The sequence below is a fragment of the Salvia splendens genome, chromosome 5 (assembly GCF_004379255.2).
Source record: "Salvia splendens isolate huo1 chromosome 5, SspV2, whole genome shotgun sequence".
Lineage (NCBI taxonomy): Eukaryota > Viridiplantae > Streptophyta > Magnoliopsida > Lamiales > Lamiaceae > Salvia > Salvia splendens.
The window spans coordinates 39,782,244-39,802,208 of NC_056036.1; the positions used below are offsets into that span (position 1 = coordinate 39,782,244).

General features: G+C 37.4%; 1 pseudogene; it reads right to left on the minus strand.

Moving 5' to 3' along the window:
- Nucleotides 1–1,045: 1,045 nt before the first annotated feature.
- LOC121805945 lies at nt 1,046–14,317 on the minus strand (annotated as a pseudogene).
- Nucleotides 14,318–19,965: the final 5,648 nt, after the last annotated feature.

Consider the following 19,965-nt stretch of genomic DNA (forward strand, 5'->3'; position numbering starts at 1 on the left):
TTAAGTGCATGTTTGATAGGGTGGTTAACTAACTCATCTAGGAATGGAATTTCATGAATAAAAATTTTATTTATGAAATTCCATCCCTAATGGTGAATTTTTGTGTGCATACTGCATGGCATCTCAACAGCCAACCTCTTTATCCTTTTGTGTTTCCGGAGTGATAAAGTTTTATTACTCCTTCTACTACTACTACTAGTATTATTTACATAATTGAATTTTGGAGAATTTAGGTGTGGGCTTAAAATTTGTTTTCTTTCATTTCGATAAGTTCGCAACGCTGTTTGATGGTCAGATTTAAGAGTATAAATCTAATAAACTCACCGGCGCTTTTAATTACTACTATCCATAAGCTTTAACTGCAGTTTGATTATTATTTTTATGAAAAAAATGCATCTACAATCATTACAATGCCTACTGCTAGTAACGATTGAAACTAATACTAGTGTCTAAGCAAATTAATCAGATCAACATAAACCGAAAGAGTCAATTAATAATTCGAGTATTAACATAAAAAGTATGTTCATTCACGATTCACAAGCATTGAACTCGCCAATTTAAATTATGAATATTTTCTACTTTCATGCAACTTTATCGTAAGAAAGTGAAGAATAAGAAAAAGATAGAAAAAAACTAGACTAAAAGTCATTTTTTAGTTCTAAATGTTCAATTAAAAGTTTGCAAGTTACTAATTGTGTCAAAATCGTGTCGTACTGTTAAATTTAACGACGTCACTTTTAGGACAAAAATGGACCAATTTACAACTATTATAAGGACAAAAATGGACCAATTTACAACTATTATTGGCTTCACAATGATAGTACATCGCGCTATCAAACGCAATGTTCAAGATCAAAATTATAAAATAACTATATGTTTAACACTATATATAGATTTTAGTAAAATAAAATTATCATCACCATCATGCTTTCTAATATGGAGAATACGTGAAAAGATAAAAAATGAGTGAAAACGGATGAAAGAAGAGTGTAATATGCATTCAATGTAATCGAGTTTTGGCCTTTATTCTTAATTCACAAAATCGGACATAAATGAGAAACTTTATTTCACAGTGGAAGAATGTATTTGTTCAAGTCAGGGTAACACTGGTAGCTCCTCCAAAGAGAACTAAAGTTAAACTTAAAAGGCATGATTGATGAAGAAAATAAAAGAAATAACTTTTACATAATTCAACCAAAACTTCGAGATGAGAGACCTCAATTCTCTCTCACCTCATCTCTCCCTCTCTCTCTCTCTCCATTAAACACACTGGAGTGCTATCTGATATCATCTAAGTACGAGGTACCTTTTGAGGTTGTAATTTTTGGACATATCTTCAACTTATCACCCCTTCCAGCAGAATATACTCATGACTGAGATCCGTCTTCCCAGTATCCTCTCTTCAACGAACTGAAGCACAGATTGATTGTTGACTGTACAGGCCATTCACACCATTTGTGAAGTGTTGCCGGTTCCTCCTACGCTTCGTGACAAGCACAAAGTCCTCCCCATCTCTTGTCTTATTTTTATTTACATCTGCCATCTTCTGGCTCTCACTGTTTGTCTTTTCATCACTTCCATGAATTATCTTTATGATTGCATTGTCATTTTCAACTGCTTCAGCAGAATTACTCAAGTATTCATGCTTCTTGTCAGTAGCTACAGCTGCAGCTGGAGGATCTGAAGCATTCTGCACAGATTTCACAATGAAACTCAATAGTATCTGCCTTGCCAGCTCTGCTTTTTCTGCGTCAGAACTGTTTCTCCTCGGTCTCTCCCCTCTAGCACTGGTTGTAACATTTTCATCGTGCTTCTCACTCCCGGAACCAGCACCCACCACAGGATTTTCAGTATCAATAGTAGGATTTGAATCTTCTGAAGCAGCATTAGTTTGCCATGCTCTTCTGGGAACATATTCAGGTGCATGTGGGTTCATTGTGTTTGGAGAGACAACACCATTTCTTTCAATAACAGGGATTTGGTAATTCAAAATCCCAGGTCTAAGATTCGGGAAACTCTGGCTCGCTCTATAATACATCAGTGATCTGGGACCACAAGGAACTGGCCCAGCAAGTGAAGGGAAACCCACTGGTTCGCTAAGAGTGCCTTGGCTGGCTAGGATGTCATAAACACTAGTGGCAGCAGTTGAATTTAGTGTATGAGGCAAAGCAAAGGCACTTGGACTGAATGGCTGAGCAGCAGCTGAGAGCTTGCTGCCATTTGTTTCTACAGTTTTCTCCTGATCTTGGATACCTGCAGGGGAATGCGTCAACTCAGATCCAGTTTCTTGAGTATCACCTTCATTGTCTCCTTTTGCATCTTCACAATCTGGTAAGGAGTCATCTAGAGGAACTCCTTCTCTCCCGTCATGCTGGGTTGTCTCTTTTGGACTAATGCATATCTGGTGGTCAGTTTTTTCCTCACTTAATTCTTCAACTTTCTCCAATAAGGGCTTTAGAACCGTACCTGGCGCAGCCACTGCTACTTCTTTGTACGACAACGACTTTGAAGCTAATGGTGTGAGAGTTGCAGCAAGCGGAGATAGTTTGGATGCTGAACTGGGAGAACTTTTGGTTCCCAAAATCTTTGAAGTCACTTTACTTGAACCATCAATATTATTTACGCTTACAGTGCCAGGTTGTTTTGTTAGAGAACCTTCAGCCAAAACAGTCTTAAGTGTGACCTTATGACCCTGAGAAACAGCCTCTTTTCTGTAACCGGCGTCCTTATAGTGGGAGTGTGCCGAATTAATCTTTAACTTGGCAAGATTTGGATTCTTTCTGTTGAACTTTCTTGTAACACCATTTCCTAGCCGTCCTTTCGAAGTAGCTTCCTGCCACCCTTCTTCCGACGTTCCTTCTAGGATGAGTTGGTCTGAAGGTGGATGATCATATCTCGTTTCAACAACCTTGACAGGTTCTTCAGAGGATTTTTTATCTACCTTGTTCGGTTTAACGCTACTTTCCTCTTCTACAACACTTATTTTGACATTTCCACTGATAATTGGGTCTTCATTCTTTTCCTCTCGCTGCTCTCTAGGAGATTTATCACCGACTTGAGTAACCTACGAAATTAAATCATGAGAAGGAAGTAATTAGCTACAGATGCATAAGTTAATCTCTCCTATCTAACTAGGAAAGAACAATTTGAATCTAAAGTTTTGAATTGGTATAGAGTTATTCTAAACAAACAAATGCGAAACAAGGACAAACTAGAGGAACCAAGATACAACTAATATATAGTCTTTGTAGAAGATCTCAAAATGAAATAAAAATCAGAAAATTCCTGTTTCAAAATATTGCAGCACATTGATACCTTTGAGCGTCGTTTCCTCTGAGCATCCATGGCTTTCGACTCCTGATCAGGACTTATATAATCAAGGAGATCTGACACACTGTAGAACAATGTTTAAAGGATTTGGTTCTCCAGTCTGTCAAAAGAAGGTGCAGCCAAGTTTATGGAAATATCGGATCAATACCTCAAATGACCTTTGCTGGCAATAGATGCATCTGGTTTTGGGGTTCCGTTGCGTGCTGCTTCTTGCTGTTCCAATGCTTTTGACTCAAAATACTCGAGCCATGCAGCAGCATCCTGCAGGGTACCCAGAAATTCAATACATATTTTGCAAAAAAAATATGATAAATTGCCACATCATAGGCATCTATAAATAAGCTGCAGTAAACGTCATCATTGTTTTACTTGTGTTTAACATAAAAGTGACTAGTACGAATTTGTTATGATAATAAACATCACTGGAAGAGTCTTTAACCGTACATGTAATTTGGAATACCTAATTATTGTAATGAAGATTATGATGGAAAAGTTTTTTAAACTGCTTATTCAACTGACAGACAACAGGGAGTACTACAATAGAGTGAATACACCCAAAAGAACTTAACAAATGTACCGTCTTTCAGTTATTAAGCAACATACATCCACTAAATGTGTATTCTCACAGCAGTAGCAATCTACGGAATAAGAAAACATGAAGAGATTTTAGAAACCTGAGTACGAAGATCCTCTGCTCCCAGTTTGGCCTTAAGAATTTGTAAAGTAGTTTGCTCGTGCTGCACACTGAGTGTATATGCTTCCATCAATGAAAGTGCTATGGCTATGGCATGATAACTAGCAGCAGTCTGCAAGATTTAGCAAGTAAGTTTTTAATTTGAAGGTCCATGAGTTTTCAGGAACATGGTTGTAATATCACATGCATGTAAAGAACCTGTCTATTAATGTTGTGCAAGTGTAGTAATATGCATATTGCGACCAAGAATAAAAAGGGCGTAATAGACCTGTATGTGGTCCGCTCCTAATAGTCTTTGGTTGCATTTAAGGGCTTCATGTAGATATCTGAGAGCAACATGAACGTTTCCCATGCCTTCTTCCATCATAGCTACATTTATGTAAGTAGCTGCTGTATTTGGGTGAGAAAGCCCACATGTGAAATGGAGAAGATACAGCGCACGATTGACATATCTGCCCAAGTCACAAACAATTATCAATAAATAATTTAGGTGAAAAAGTACTAAGACAAGCACGGAATTACAAATGAGATACAGTTTCCAAACAGAATTTGCTATATTTCATATTTGAAAGAAAGGCGCCGTGGTAATAACCAAGACAAGAAAGAACAATCTTAGAACTGCATCAACTCACTTCAGAGCCAATTCAATATGCTGAAGGCGATAATAAAATACTGATAGATCCCCATAGCTCTTCATCGTGTCTGGATGGTCAAGCCCCAGCTCTCTTTCATTGATATCCAGTGCCTTCTGCTGATATATAGTTGCCTATACAAGAGAATTTCCGATAACAGTGAACTTGAGTAGTTATATTAAACACCATCCAAGTATACGCACAATCAAGATGTCACCATATCAAGGCACCTGCTTTCTTATGAAACAATATTATATGATATTAATAGTAGCCAAAACTCCTATCATGCCTGCTTTATGGCATTTGAAAAGGCCTTCAATTTCGTAAGAATTTGAAATATGGAGCAACTATATGCAAATAAACACAGGAGGATCCTTACGGAAGACAGACGAAAAGCGGTACCCTCTTCTACTGGCCCAAACTCAACAGTGTAATAACATATTACTATTTTTTAGCATATCAATAATTTCTTGAGAGCATCACAATTCTGAGCTTTGTAATCCCAAGAATGATGGTCTTCTTTAGCAAAACATATTGAATGTTGAAATTCAATCTGCTTACAGACATCAAAATATGTCTACTTATAATAGCTATATAAGCAACAGAAACAACAAAAAAGTCATGTTACCTGGTTAAAGTCTCCAGTGTGATACAGGACAACAGCAAGAAGGCTGTAAGCGCTAGCAGTTGTACGATGATAAGGACCGCAGACAGCTATCATCTTTGCCAAAGCCTTCAGTATCACATAATGCATTTCAGTGTTTGAGTCATGAAAACATGCATTAAATGACATTGTAGAGAACAAAATTATACTATACTCCCTCCGTCCCATCATAAGCGAGTCACTTTCCTCTTTGGGATGTCCCACCCATTTCTCTTTTAAGCAAAAAATCCTCTCTTACTTTATTTTCTAACCTACTTTATTCTTTTCACTCGTCTACTTTTCCCTATCTCATACTTTACTCTCTCCACTTTAACTCTTTAAATATCAATTCCTTAAATCCCGTGCCCAAAAGAAATGGCTCGCGTATGGCGGGAGGGAGTACTAAGTACTAAATTAATTAATACCTTTGTTCCGTAATTAACAGCATCTTCCAGCTTCCCTTTATCGAGAGCAGTCTTGGATGACTCGAGTAGAGTTCGCCCATCAGCAGAAGAGCACCCAACATGCTGTAAACATAAAGTGAAAAAAGTTACTAAGAAACGATCATTTAGAAACTACATAAACCCGTAACATTCGTTTTCTACATGATCTTGCTCCTACCTTGCAAATGGGCACTATGCTGATAATATCAGTATTTGTGAATGGGGTGGAGCTTTCCAAATCATAGTCCTTAGGCACCAGCTCTAACCCGACCTACAAAAGAGAAACTCAATAAACCCTTCCAAATTACAAAGATAAACCAGAAATAGTATAGTACCTTATGACAAAGACCCCTCAGAATTGATAACTTTCTCAAGTGTTGCAATTCATTTTTTAATTTACAACCAAATCTTTTCACCAAAATTTCCCGCAACCATTGCAATTTAAGAGTTTGATCACTGCTTTCAGCATTGCAGGATCCAAGCAAGAAATTTAATGTCGTGGCTATAGCAGTAGACATGTTATCCATGCTCTCAACAAAAGCAATAACAGCTCGGACTACATGCTTATAAGCTCGCGTAACCATTTCATGGATACAAAGAGACTGTATATGTGGAAGCTTATCGGCAAGTTCGACCTGTATCAAGCAAAATCAAATTAATCTCTACTTAACAAAAAAATTGAGAAATTTACTGGAGAGCTGTGTTTCCACACACACAACAAAATCAGAAATTGTTTACCCACCACACGACCTAAGGAACGCATCTGTAATCCTCTAAGATGCATGAAATCAGTCAGTGTACGACCATCAACTGGAGAAAGTTCAAGTGATGCAAAGTCTGTAACCTGAAAAGGATGGTAGATTAAAAAGGTAGAATCGGAAGAAGCTATAAACTAGGAACATTCTAATAGTCCACTCTAATTTAAGCTCTTAATGAAATAATACCAGCTTGGGTAAAGCAACATCATTGTAATACTCAAATGCCATCTTGACCAGTTCGTCCATTGACTGCATATGAAGCAGTGTATCAGTTTAGTATAAATGCTAAAAGTGAAGAAATGAAAACATCAAAAGGTTTTGGAATTAGGTTAATAATTCAACTGTAGGTACTCTATGATTTTTACTATACCTTTGTATGAAGGCCAGTCCCAGTATCTTTCAATCGCAAGAAAGCATCTTCAGGAACATATTTTAGCAACTCAAAATCAGACACGTGTAATTTCCCCTCTTCTGTATTATCGTCCATGTTTACACAGCTGGATCCAGCATTCTGTTCTTCATCATTGCCTAAAGCACGGGAAGATTTCTTTTCTCTTGCCTTTAACAGTTTAAATTGTTTCCCGAGTCCCTTTACCTCAGGTTCAACTATATTACCATCTTTATGGCTTGCAGAATTATTATCTGCTGGGGTTTCCTGCTTTTGTAGATGCTGCACCCAACAAGAACCAAGTTCCCATCTGATACAATTTTCTGCTGTTAAAGGATTCTGGTCGAGCTTTGTTAGACAATCTCTTATTACTTTCTGGACCAGACCTCTCGAAGTCTCAACATCTATGCAATCAGAATGAAGAGCTTGTCCTCTGACTGGTGATTCCACACCAGGCATGTTAAGCATTAATCGTAAACTGTAAAAACATCATCAGTCAGTTAATATTGCATTGGGTTAGTTTTACTGGAAAAGCCAGCAATTATCTAGAAGAAGATCCAAGCATATAATGCACAAACACAAACTTGATCTGCTAGAGAGATTATATACTCCAGCAATGTCAGATTACAACATGGTAAAAACATGTGATACACGTAATTACTATGCTCGATCATCAGCCAGATCCATCATAACAGAAAACCATAACGGTTCTACTAAGAACTTACTTCTGTTACAGGAACAGATGGAAACAACTTCCGACTTAAAGGAGCTAACGTATTAATACATATGGTCTCATTGATAAGACAACATATTCTATTAAAAGTAGGCACATTCTCAATGTATGCATTTAGACAAGGAAACATGTCAGAACCTGTTAACATTAAGAGCATTGGCCCCCCCATCAGGTTGGTCCTCAATCTCAATATCTTTTATATGGTTCCTTCCACGTTTTACATCACCAACAACCTTTACTGTGGCAGTGTAGCCACGATGCCGGACAACTACAATACCCAAAGAAGAAGTGTCCTGAAAGCAGAGACAGATTGCTTCATGCTCAAAGATTACAAAAGTCATGAAAAGGAAAGAGTTCACTTCCTGCAGATCTAGTATGCGTCATCAATTATAGGCTTAGGAGAGACAATGGCTGCATATTTTAATAAAAATGAATATCCCACTGAATTAGTTTCTGCTTCATAATTATTGCAGAAAAAAAAAGCTTTTATGCACTTATATTTGCAGGATGTAGTATTATGGGGCTCAATCAATTTGCTATACATCAGAAAGAGAACTAGGTCACTGAAAGGTGGACTTAATTCGTAATAAACATATTCTGAAAATCAGGGTAAATATAGGGCATCGAAAAATTAAAATTTAAAAGGGAAGGTAAATATCTAGGTGAGGAAAGGAAATGGATGCATGCTTACACTTTAATGTAATAGAACAAGATGGCCAACTGACACATGCAAGCTTTTCATAATCGTTTATCAGTTAAGTCAATACTGATCTCCTACGTGACACTAAAGAATCAAATTTATAGTTCCAAAAATTGACTTTCTGGATTAAGAACCATGACAAACATTAATTTATGTTTGTCATGACAAACATGACAAACATTAATTAAAGAATCAAATTTATAGTTCCAAAAATTGACTTTCTGGATTAAGAACCATGACAAACATCAATTATTTAATTCACTGGTGGAAAATGTAAATCCAAGATAGAGGTTCAAGGATTTCATAATAGATATAGTGGTTTACAAAGACAAAGTTTCATATCAGGGTAGAGGTTACTCACATGTACAACAACACTTTCATCGGCAGTCACTCCTTTTAGTATGTTTCTCTGGGAAACTTCCTTCACAGATTCATTCATTGTTTTGGTGCCGATAATCTTGAGTTCCCTTTTCAAGCTGGCATCAGCCTCATCTCGTTTGACTGCAATAACTAGGTCTCCGACACGAGTCTCATGCACAACTGAACCCGAAGAAAACTTGGATGCATCCTTAGCAGCAGAGTCTATGACTTTCTGAATGGATGAAACAGCTTTAAAAATGGAGACATCCAGAAATAGATTATGAACCAAAAAGCCTTCCTATCACGAACAACTCTCTCTTCCTCTGTTTTGCAAGGTAGGCTTGCCAATATTGCAAAATCTGTTGCCCATGGCCTATGATCATACTCTCCCTGTCTTCCCTGGCCTCCACCATTTCCTCCCCAGTTTTCATCCTCAACTGGGAGGGGCACATAGTGAGACGCAGAATCTGCAATTGATGGAGGAGCAACCCAAGTATTGGCACGGAAGCCATATGGAAGGTTACCAAACTGTAAAAAGCATCACAGTGATTCATTTAGCCTTTCAATAACTTCTAGATTAAACAGCCATTTCAGCTAAAGAGATGGTTACCTTGTTGCGTTCAACAAAAGCTTTCATCAAGGTTGCATATGCCTGCAAATAAACATCACAATTTTAGTATTGTCAGCAGACAAAGTTTAGCAACAATTATGCACATTATAGTTATAACTTATAACAACTGTCAGCTAATGTTGAATTACTCGTATTTCAGAACCGGTGTCTGGATCTGGATTTTAGAATATTTATAGTCAAAATAAATATTTAAGCATATTGTGGATCAGAGCCATTTGATAGATTAAGACAGATTCAAAAAATAAGGTGGGTACAATGTGATTAAGCAAAAAGAGTTCAGTTGTAGAAATGACCAATTATAGAAAACAAAAACAACCACAAGAATCCAATGTAGATGTGGATTCTTCGGAACAACAAAATCATATGGAATCACTCACATTTGCAAAAGCTTGACTTTGCTGTTGCAATAGATCCACCAGAGAATGATTCTGCAAGGATTGTTTCCCCAAAGTATAGAAACCTTTGGAGGATGCCATCACTTGTATGAGTTTCCCATTGCATATCTTTATCTGCAAACACATTGCAAGTATACTATTGAATACACCATGGCCACTACAAGTATAATTACTATTTGCAATAAGCAATCGTTCCACGCAAACCTAAATAATTCATTAAGAAGAAATAGTTTGCTATTGAGAACAAATTCATAAATGTGGCAAATTCATAATCTCCAAAAGGCGGGCTTTTTCTTTTTTTGTTCTAGAATGAAACTTAGATTCCGTGTTTGTACTGAACTTTTTTTTTATTTCGTATTTGGGAGAGACGCATGACCCTCATGCGTCCCCTTTTAATGAAACGCATGACGATTATGCGTCTTTGTGCAAATCACCCGGTCGGGTGTTTTGCCACTTGCAATCTCACAATTCGAAAAAATTGAGAGACGCATGTCCCTCATGCGTCTCTCACAAAGACGCATAATCGTCATGTGTTTCATTAAAAGGAGACGCATGAGGGTCATGCGTCTCTCCCAAACACGGAATAAAAAAAAAAGTTCAGTACAAACACGGAATCTAAGTTCATGCGTCTCTCACAAAGACGCATAATCGTCATGTGTTTCATTAAAAGGAGACGCATGAGGGTCATGCGTCTCTCCCAAACACGGAATAAAAAAAAATCAGTACAAACACGGAATCTAAGTTTCATTCTAGAACAAAAATAGAAAAAACCACCAAAAGGCAGACATTTCCGGATATAACAGAAGTTTCGAAGAGATTACCTGCATTTCGAAATAATCGCCACCTCGCCTCGTTTCTCCATCTTTACTCTCCACCCTTTTCAAATCTGAAAATGGCAAAAACAAAAAACAAATAAATAAAAAGAACAAGAAGAAGAAGATAACGACCAACAAATGAAAGCATATAACAGAACAGAAAAGAAATAAGAAAATAATCTCACGTAGTATGGGCGGAGAGAGGTGTGAGAGAGAGAAGAAGTTGTGGAAATCCGACAGCTTCGGAATAGGTTGAATCGCCACCATTTCGTAATTTCCCCTAACCACCGACTGCGTAGTCTCCGGTAACCGAGATTCTCCTCCATCTTGCGGCGCTGGCACCGCCGTGCTCTGCTGCAATTTACTTTTCTTCGGACGAGATTCCGCTCCGCCGCCGGCGCCGCCCTTAGGCTTGGCGAAGCGCGTAGTGCAGGCGACGATATCGAGGAGCCTCCGCACGTGGGACAAGGCACGTGACTCGTCAGTGTAGTCCTCTGTATTCACAGTGGCATTTCTGTTAATAATGTGGACTTCTTTGGGCAATCATTCGCGTGGATGTCAAAATTTGATCACGTTTTTGACATTCCAAATGTGACTATTAAAAATGATCCTTTATTGTATGATCCAAATTCAGACGCTATATTTTATGTGGGGAGAGACCTAGAGAGAGGACCACATGCTTGATTTGTTTACACTAAACAACAGATTTGCAAAATCAAGATCAATTAAGTATAGTAATTAACAACGTAGACTTTTTTACATCTGCGAAGATAAAGAAGTATTGTGAACATACAATTATTGAATTACCCATAGTCATCATAACTACTCCCTCCGTCCCTGAAACTTTGTCACGTTTTTCCATTTCTGTCCGTCCCACAAAATTTGTCACATTTCACTCTTTACCAATTTTGGTAGTAGACCATACATTCCACTAATTTATTCTCACTCACATTTTATTATAAAACTAATACTTTAAAAGTAGGACTAACACTCTATCAACTTTTTCAACTCACTTTTCATTACATTTCTTAAAACTCGTGTCTGGTCTAACTGTGATAAAATTTTGGGAACGAAGGGAGTATAACCCTATAAAATGGATAGGTTAAAAAAATTGAGTAGTGTTAATGGTCAGTGAATAAATACAAAAGTCGAAGTTATAAAAAATGAGAATCTATTAGTAGTTTATATTAACAGATTAAAATGGAAAAAAATGAATATTGATTATAGTCTGATAGAGTATATTATATAAATCAATATATCTACCCGACTACCTCTAACTCTCTTAGTTTGACCATAGGAATTTTCACCTACATTGTTTGAATATTACTATTATGTTATTCCGACGTTCTTTAATATCCATGCATAATTAACGTATCTAATCAATGCATCCATTATAAGTCTGATACAACTTGGTAATTAACAATACTTAATATGGAGTAGTAAATATTAATCAAATATCTAAAGCTATCAAACATAATGGTGTGTTGATAATGCTACATAGCAGGACCACTAGCAAATTAAGTACTGGTACTCATGTTTGAAACGGTTCATAAAAAAAAGTCAGGCCAAATAATTTTCGTGGTTACGTTGAATTAATTGTCAATAATTATTTATCCAGTACTTCAGTTCCCAATATGCAAAAACGTTTGGGTATTACTCAAAAATATTAATATATTATTCAGCATTTTAGGTAAGTATTAGTAGTTGTAATCTAATATCGACATGTATTTTCGTAGCTTAAAACGGAAGGAGCAAGAAACAAATGAGTAAAACTGTTGGGAAATCCGTCTAGTTGTACTATCAATTTAATTTTTATCGAAAAATGGAAGCTGTTGTTGAATAAACATATATATATATAAGCTCAAAAAAGTAATATCATGGGCTAAATTAACATTATCAAAATATATAACTCTGTATTCGAGTTATCCGTCACAAACTGACAACTATTCATTTTTTTATCTAATTAATTAATGTCAAAGTGAGATGAACTTATTTTATTTATAGAAGTTTCACTAAAACAATAAAATAAAATCATTGGAAACAAAAGTAAATAAATATTGATATGTCTCTTTCTAGTTATCCTAGGGATGCCAGTGTAGCCCGCAACCCGTGGGCTGACTCGAATAGCCCGCTAAATTTAAAGGGTTAGGGCAGGAAATTTCTAGCCCGATAAAATCAAAACCCGATAAGCCCGCACCCGATTAATCCGCAACATGTTAGGGCCAGACCCGAAAACCCGATAAAATTTATATTATATTCTTTTCTTACTCTTAATTCGACACTTCATTAACTAATTTTATGATATAGATAACTAAAAAAATAACTTTCAATTTTATATTAAATATACAAATTATATATTGAATTTTCATTAATATTATAATTGTTAAATAAATTAAACTCACAAAAAAATATTTAAATTTCTAAAACATGCATTAAAATTTCACGAAATATCTCAAATATTAGTAATTGATCATGTTTATGATTGAGTTTAAGCATATATCTCAAATTTATCATAATTAAATATTTTATATTTTATAAATATAATTAATTTTCATCATGATTTATTAGATTGTCCGTATCTTAATTTTATCGGTAGAAATCCGATTAACCCGCTGGACTAGCCTGAAACCCGAGTTTTTAGGACTAGAGTTGAACTTTTATAACCCGAAATAAATCACAACTCGGTTAGCCCGCACCCGATTGACCCGCAACCCGAGTAGGGTTGGCACGAAACCCGATGGACCGGCCCGATTGACATCCCTAAGTTATCCCTTCCTAGTTTGAAAATGAAATGCGGCACTAAGTTCTATAAAAGTCGTTGGTGTTAATGAATGGAAAAAAATATACTATTGCACCCCAAAAAAATGGGTTAATAATTAAATTAGGAAATAGACATAGAGTTTGGCCACAAAAATTGATACCTACGTACCTTCAACCATTCTGAGCAAACATGGTTTGAGAGCAACAACCTCCAACTTATCATTCAATTTATGTCCTTTAACCTGTTGCATACAATTCAATGCTTTGACACATAATTGAATCCCAATAATAGAAATCAAACATTTCATTGCAAGCTCTAATTGATTACCTCGTGAGAGAGAGAGTATTGTGTCAGGTGGCATGTTTCAACATTAGCTGCCAACAGCTTCTTCACATCCACAATCTTATCAGTCGATATGCCCTTCGTTTTTGATAGAGATAGAATTAGTTCTCGATTTGGTAGTGTGAAAGGGGGAAAAAGGAGAGTTAATTTGAGCATCGATGTGTTGTACCTTGAGCACAACTTGAGTTTCATATGAGGTGATGACAGCTATGTCAACCACACTTGGTACAACTGCAAAAGGAAATACTCCATAATTATGGAAGAAGATAGAAAGTAGGAGTTTTGATTTTGAGATTAATTTATTTCTCACCTTTCTCTTCTTTCTTCTTCTTTTCATTCTTCGCTTTGTTTCCCTTGCCCCTACTTGACCTTGGCGCCATTATCTCTTTTTTTTTGGAGTCTAGTTAAATAGAAGGCAATGATAAATTGGTTATATTTTCAAAGGTATGATAACAAACTTTAAGGAAGAATGGTAGTAGCCATGCAAAAAGGGAGAGGTGAGTTAGAGAGATATAGAAAAGTGGTGAAGGTCTGGGAGAAGATATAGATTGAGATAAGGGGGTTTTGGTTATTACCTTTGGATGAGGATTTTGTTAAGTAAATTGTGGCCTCTCCTTCTTCCTTTCTCCTGATTATGTATCCCCACACTTGTCTCTCTCTCTTTCTATCTCTATCTGAACAAACACAGTCAATTCTCTTCTCTCTCTACCAAGTGACACATGTGAGCCAATTTTAAAAGTAGAACAATGTGTAGCCCATGCGGTTTGGAGCGGGCCCAAATAGGGTCGGGTGGGGTTTAGACTTTAGAGGGTGACCGCTGCTATGGCACCACGTGGCGTGGCGGATTCATATTTCAATTTCGGCCTCTCAATTGCATTTATATTGTTTTCTCATATACTCCCTCCGTCCCATATAATTTGGGACAATTTGACCGAGCACGGGTTTTAAGAAATTTAATGGAAAGTGAGTTGAAAAAGTTAGTGGTACGCGAGTCCTACTTTTATATATTAGTTTTATAATTAAATGTGAGTAGGAATGAGTTAGTGGAATGTGGGGTCCACTACCAAAAATGGTAAAAGTGAAATGAGTCAAATTATGTGGGACGACCCAAAATGGAAAACTGGGTCAAATTATGTGGGACGGAGAGAGTAATAATTAATATTGGTTGCTCTGTTTTTGAGATCATGATAATTAGTTTTATGGGGTTTTACATATACATGTATCAATTTCATATTGTAGATCGAAATTATTGCATTCAAACCGGGATTAACCTCTTTTTAAGATCAGACACATATTTATATTGATATGTTTGATAGTTTAAATGTTGTATATATTCTTAAATATAGGTTAATATTTTCGTGTTCTAGGTTTTGAAGTAGAATATCGCGCGCTAATTATTGCACGATATTAAGGTCCCACATTATATGTGCTAGGCAACATTAATCTATAAGGTTATATGTGTAAGATTGAGCTGCTAAATTATGCATAAACTGGAGATAGGTGATTGAAGGAAAGGAGAGAAGAAATATGGATTGGAGTTCACTGTTTTGAGCTGCAGAGATTCAGCAGCTATTGGATCTTTTAGTTAAGATATTTTAATCGTGGCCGTCCATTGTAAAGACTAGTCCATTGGTTTGTTACACGGCTATTTAAATACCTTTGTAAAAATCTCTTTCTTCTTCACTTTTCTAATCTTTCCATCTCAGATTTCATTCAAGATCTGTAGTGTGTGTATCTGTAAATTCCTCTAAAATAATACCATTTTACTTTCCGTTTATCTTGACTCTTGTTTAAAGCTTCCTCAATTTCTCGTTCAAGCCAACAAGTGGCGCCGTTTGTGGGAAGTGGAGATTTACCACTGTTGAAGAAAAACTAGGTTGATATCGATGGCATCAAGGTTAGAGGCGGAGAAGTTCATCGGGAAGAATGATTTTACGTTGTGGCGCATGAAGATGCAAGCAATGTTAATTCCACAAGGGTTGTCCGATGCTCTAGTTGTCGAGAAGGATGAATCGGAGGAAAAGGAAGTTCTTGATGAGAAAGCGACTGCCAAGAAAGAGGAAATCCTGGCTAAAGCTCACAGTGCGATTGTGCTATGTCTCGGCGACAAAGTGTTAAGAGAAGTGTCGAAGGAGACAACGGCAGCCGGAATCTTGAAGAAATTGGAAGGTTTGTACCTAACTAAATCGCTTGCCAATAGGCTATTCATGAAACAACGCCTATATTCCGATAAGTTTGTTGAGGAGAATACTATAATTGAGTCGTTGGAAGATTTTAATAATGACCTTGAAAACATCGATGTGACTATTGGTGATGAAGATATGGCGATAATATTGCCCAATGCTCTGCCGAGATCATACGACCAGCTACGTGATGTGATTATGTATGGAAGGGAAGGAACCATCACATTGATGGAAGTGCAATCGGCTTTGAGGGCGAAAGAGTTGCAGAAGGGAGGTGGTCGTGGTCAAGAACAGGTATCAGAGAGCCTGAACATAAAGAAGTTTAAGGGCAAGAAGAACTATAAGGAGGATCGTGGTACACCCAAGGCAGTTTCTAAGGATCAAAAGAAGACCAAATCTTGTCATTGGTGCAAGAAACCCGAGCATTTGAAGTGTGACTGTTATGCTTGGAAGAAGAAACAAGCGGAGGAAGCAGCTCATGGTAAGGCCAGCTCTGATTGCATTCAAGAGAATGAGGTTGCAGAAATTTTGAATGTGATGGAGGAGGTAGAAGAAAGCTCTTGGATTCTTGATTCCGGGTGTAGTTTCGACATATGCCCAAAGCTTCATTGGTTCGAATCACTGTCAGAAGCTGCTGGATCCGTTGTGCTAGGGAATAATCAGATTTGCACTATACAGGGAGTTGGAAATGTAAAATTGAGGCTAAGTGATGGATCAATGAAGACCTTGAGCAATGTAAGATACATCCCAGCAGTTAAAAGGAACTTGATATCACTTGGCTATCTTGAGAGTAAGGGATGCAGTTTTGGATCTTGCGGGGGAAAAATGACCATTCAAAAGGGGACTGATGTGGTTTTGCAGGGAGAAAGAAAGGGAAGTCTCTACTATCTTGATGCTTCTGTCATAAAAAATGGAGATATCAACATAGTGAAGTCAGATCCAGTCAGTCTCTGGCACTTGAGGTTAGGACATCCTGCAAATGGCAGCATATTACAACTAATCAAGAAAGGAGTGATATCTGGAATTGATGATAAGAGTGATCAAGCCTGTGATGATTGCATATTGGCTAAGGCAAAGAAACTCCCATATATTAGAGGTAAACACACTTCTTAGGCTCCTTTGGATTATGCACATAGTGACTTATGGGGGCCTGCCCTAGTAAATTCAGTGGGTGGGGGGGATACTACATGACTATCATAGATGATTACTCTAGAAAAATCTAGTTATATGTGTTAAAAGAGAAATTTGAAGCTTTTGGGAAGTTCAGAGATTGGTGCAAGATGATGGAGAATGAGAGAGGTTTTGTCTTGAAATGTCTAAGAACAGACAACGGGCTTGAGTTCTTGTCTAAAGAGTTTGAAGTTTTCTGCCAAGAAAGAGGTATAAAGAGGCATAGAACAGTTCCTATGAACCCTCAACAGAACGGTGTTGTAGAGAGGGCAAATAAGACTATCATGGAGAGGGTGAGGTCTATGCTGCTAGCATCTGAGATGGAGAAAATATTATGGGCAGAGGTTGCTGCCACTACAGTAAAACTAATCAACATGTGCCCATCTTCGAGCATAGATGGTGATCTCCTGACTACAGGTGGTATGGTGAATATGGTGACTACTCCCAGCTGAAAGTTTTTGGATGTAAAGCTTTTGTACATCAGAAACCGAGTAAATTGGATGCTAGGGCTGTGAGATGTGTGATGATAGGTTATCAGCCAGGGGTGAAGGGGTATAGACTCTGGTGCATTGAACCTGAAAACCAAAAGATTGTTGTCAGCAGAGATGTGATTTTCTCTGAAACAATCATGCCATTCAAATCGGTGGAGCAAGCTCAGAATGATATTGTTATGAGAGATAAGTCTACTTCTAGTTTGAAGGTGGAGCATGAACCTGTGGTTGTGAACAAGGATGGTAGTGAGTTAGATGAAGAAGAGCAGAGTTGTGATTATAATCAGACTGGTGAAGCAGAAGAGCGGGAAGATCTTAGAACTTACCAACTGGCCAGAGATAGGGTAAGGAGGAAAGATGTGAGACGCCCATCCAGATATCTTGATTCAGATATGCTCTATTTTGCTTTCTGTGTAGCTGAGCAAGTGGCATTCTCTGAACCTGAGTCATATAATGCAGCAGTAAACTGCAAGGAAAAGGAAAAGTGGTTGAAAGCAATGATTGAGGAGATGGATTCTCTCATCAAGAATGGAACATGGGTTCTTGTGGATAAGGTCGAGGGAAGAAAGATTGTCAGTTGCAAATGGATCTTCAAGAAGAAGATTGAGTCTGCAGATTATGAGAAAGTCAGATTCAAGGCAAGATTGGTGACAAGAGGGTTCACACAAGAAGAAGGTGTGGATTATACTGAAGTCTTTTCTCCTATAGTCAAGCACACTTCAATTAGAGTCTTATTGGCTGTAGTAGCTAAGCTTGACTAGGAATTGGAGCAATTAGATATAAAAATGGTTTTTCTACATGGAGATTTAGAAGAAACGATTTATATGCATCAACCTCAAGGATTTGTGAAGCCAGGAGAGGAAAATAAGGTTTCCTTATTAAAGAAAAAGCTTGTATGGCCTCAAGCAAACTAGCAGGCAATGGCATAAAAACTTTGACAGCCACATTTTGAAATATGGCTTCAAAAGTTCAAAATTTAATGAATATGTCTACATCAAGAGAAGAGGTGGAGCTTCTGTGGCCTATCTACTCCTTTATGTAGATGATATGCTAGTGGCAGGGGCCTGCAAGAAGGAGGTTCAGAGGGTAAAAGATTATCTGAATTCAGTCTTTGATATGAAAGATTTAGGTGTTGCTGGCAGAATTCTTGGGATGTGCATAGTCAGAAACAGAGAGAAGAAGGAAATATGGTTAAACCAGGCTGACTACATCAACAAATTGGTTGAGAAATACAAGATGGGTGATGTTAAAGCAACTGGAACTCCATTGGCACAACACTTCAGGTTATCTATACAACAGAAGCCAAACAATGAGAGGGAAAGGCATGAGATGTAGGCTATCCCCTATGCTAATATTGTAGGTAGCATAATGTATGCTATGATTAGTACGAGACCTGATGTAGCTCAGGCCATCAATGTAACAAGTAGATTCAAGGCAGACCATGGCAGACAACATTGGCTGGCACTGAAGTGGACTCTTCGATATTTGAGATGAGCTGGTGACTATGGGATACTGTTCAGAGGTGGTGAAGAGTATGTTGGTGATCCCCTAGTGAGGTATTGTGATAGTGACTATGTAGGGAATATAGACAATAGAAGATCTCAGTCAGGTTATGTCTTCACTTTATATGGTGGAGCTGTGTGCTGGAAGTCCAGTTTGTAGTGTGTGGTGGCTCTATCCACGACTGAAGCTGAATACATGGCGATGACAGCTGCAGTCAGAGAGAGTTTTTGGTTAAGAGGTATTGCTTCTGATTTTGGAGTGGAACAGAAATCCATTGCCATAGGTTGTGATAGTAGCAGTGCGATAAGCTTGGCGAAACACCAAGTATTTCATGAAAGAAGCAAGCACATTGATGTGCGGCTTCATTTCATTAGAGAGGAGATTGAGAAGGGAAAAGTTAGGATTTTCAAGATTGATACTTCTAAGAATCCGGCTGATATGATGACCAAGCCTCTACCAAAGGAGAAGTTTGAGCTTTGCATGAGGCTCGTTGGTTTATGTAGAATAGGAGATGCAAATTGAGCAGCTCAAGGGGGAGATTGTAAGATTGAGCTGCCAAATTATGCATAAACTGGAGATAGGTGATTGAAGGAAATGAGAGAAGAAATATGGATTGGAGTTCACTGTTTTGAGCTGCAGAGATTCAGCAGCTGTTGGATCTTTTAGTTAAGATCTTTTAATCGTGGTCGTCCATTGTAAAGACTAGTCATTGGTTTGTTACACGACTGTTTAAATACCTTTGTTAAAATCCCTTTCTTCTTCACTTTTCTAATCTTTCCATCTCAGATTCCATTCAAGATTTGTAGTGTGTGTATCTATAAATTCCTCTGAAATAATACCATTTTACTTTCCGTTTATCTCGAGTCTTGTTTAAAGCTTCCTCAATTTCTCGTTCAAGCCAACAATATGAATGAACTTTGTTCAATCCAATCTTTTGACCGAATTGTAAAAAATTAATTAACTTAAAAGTTATGCAAGATAAATTAAAGAATA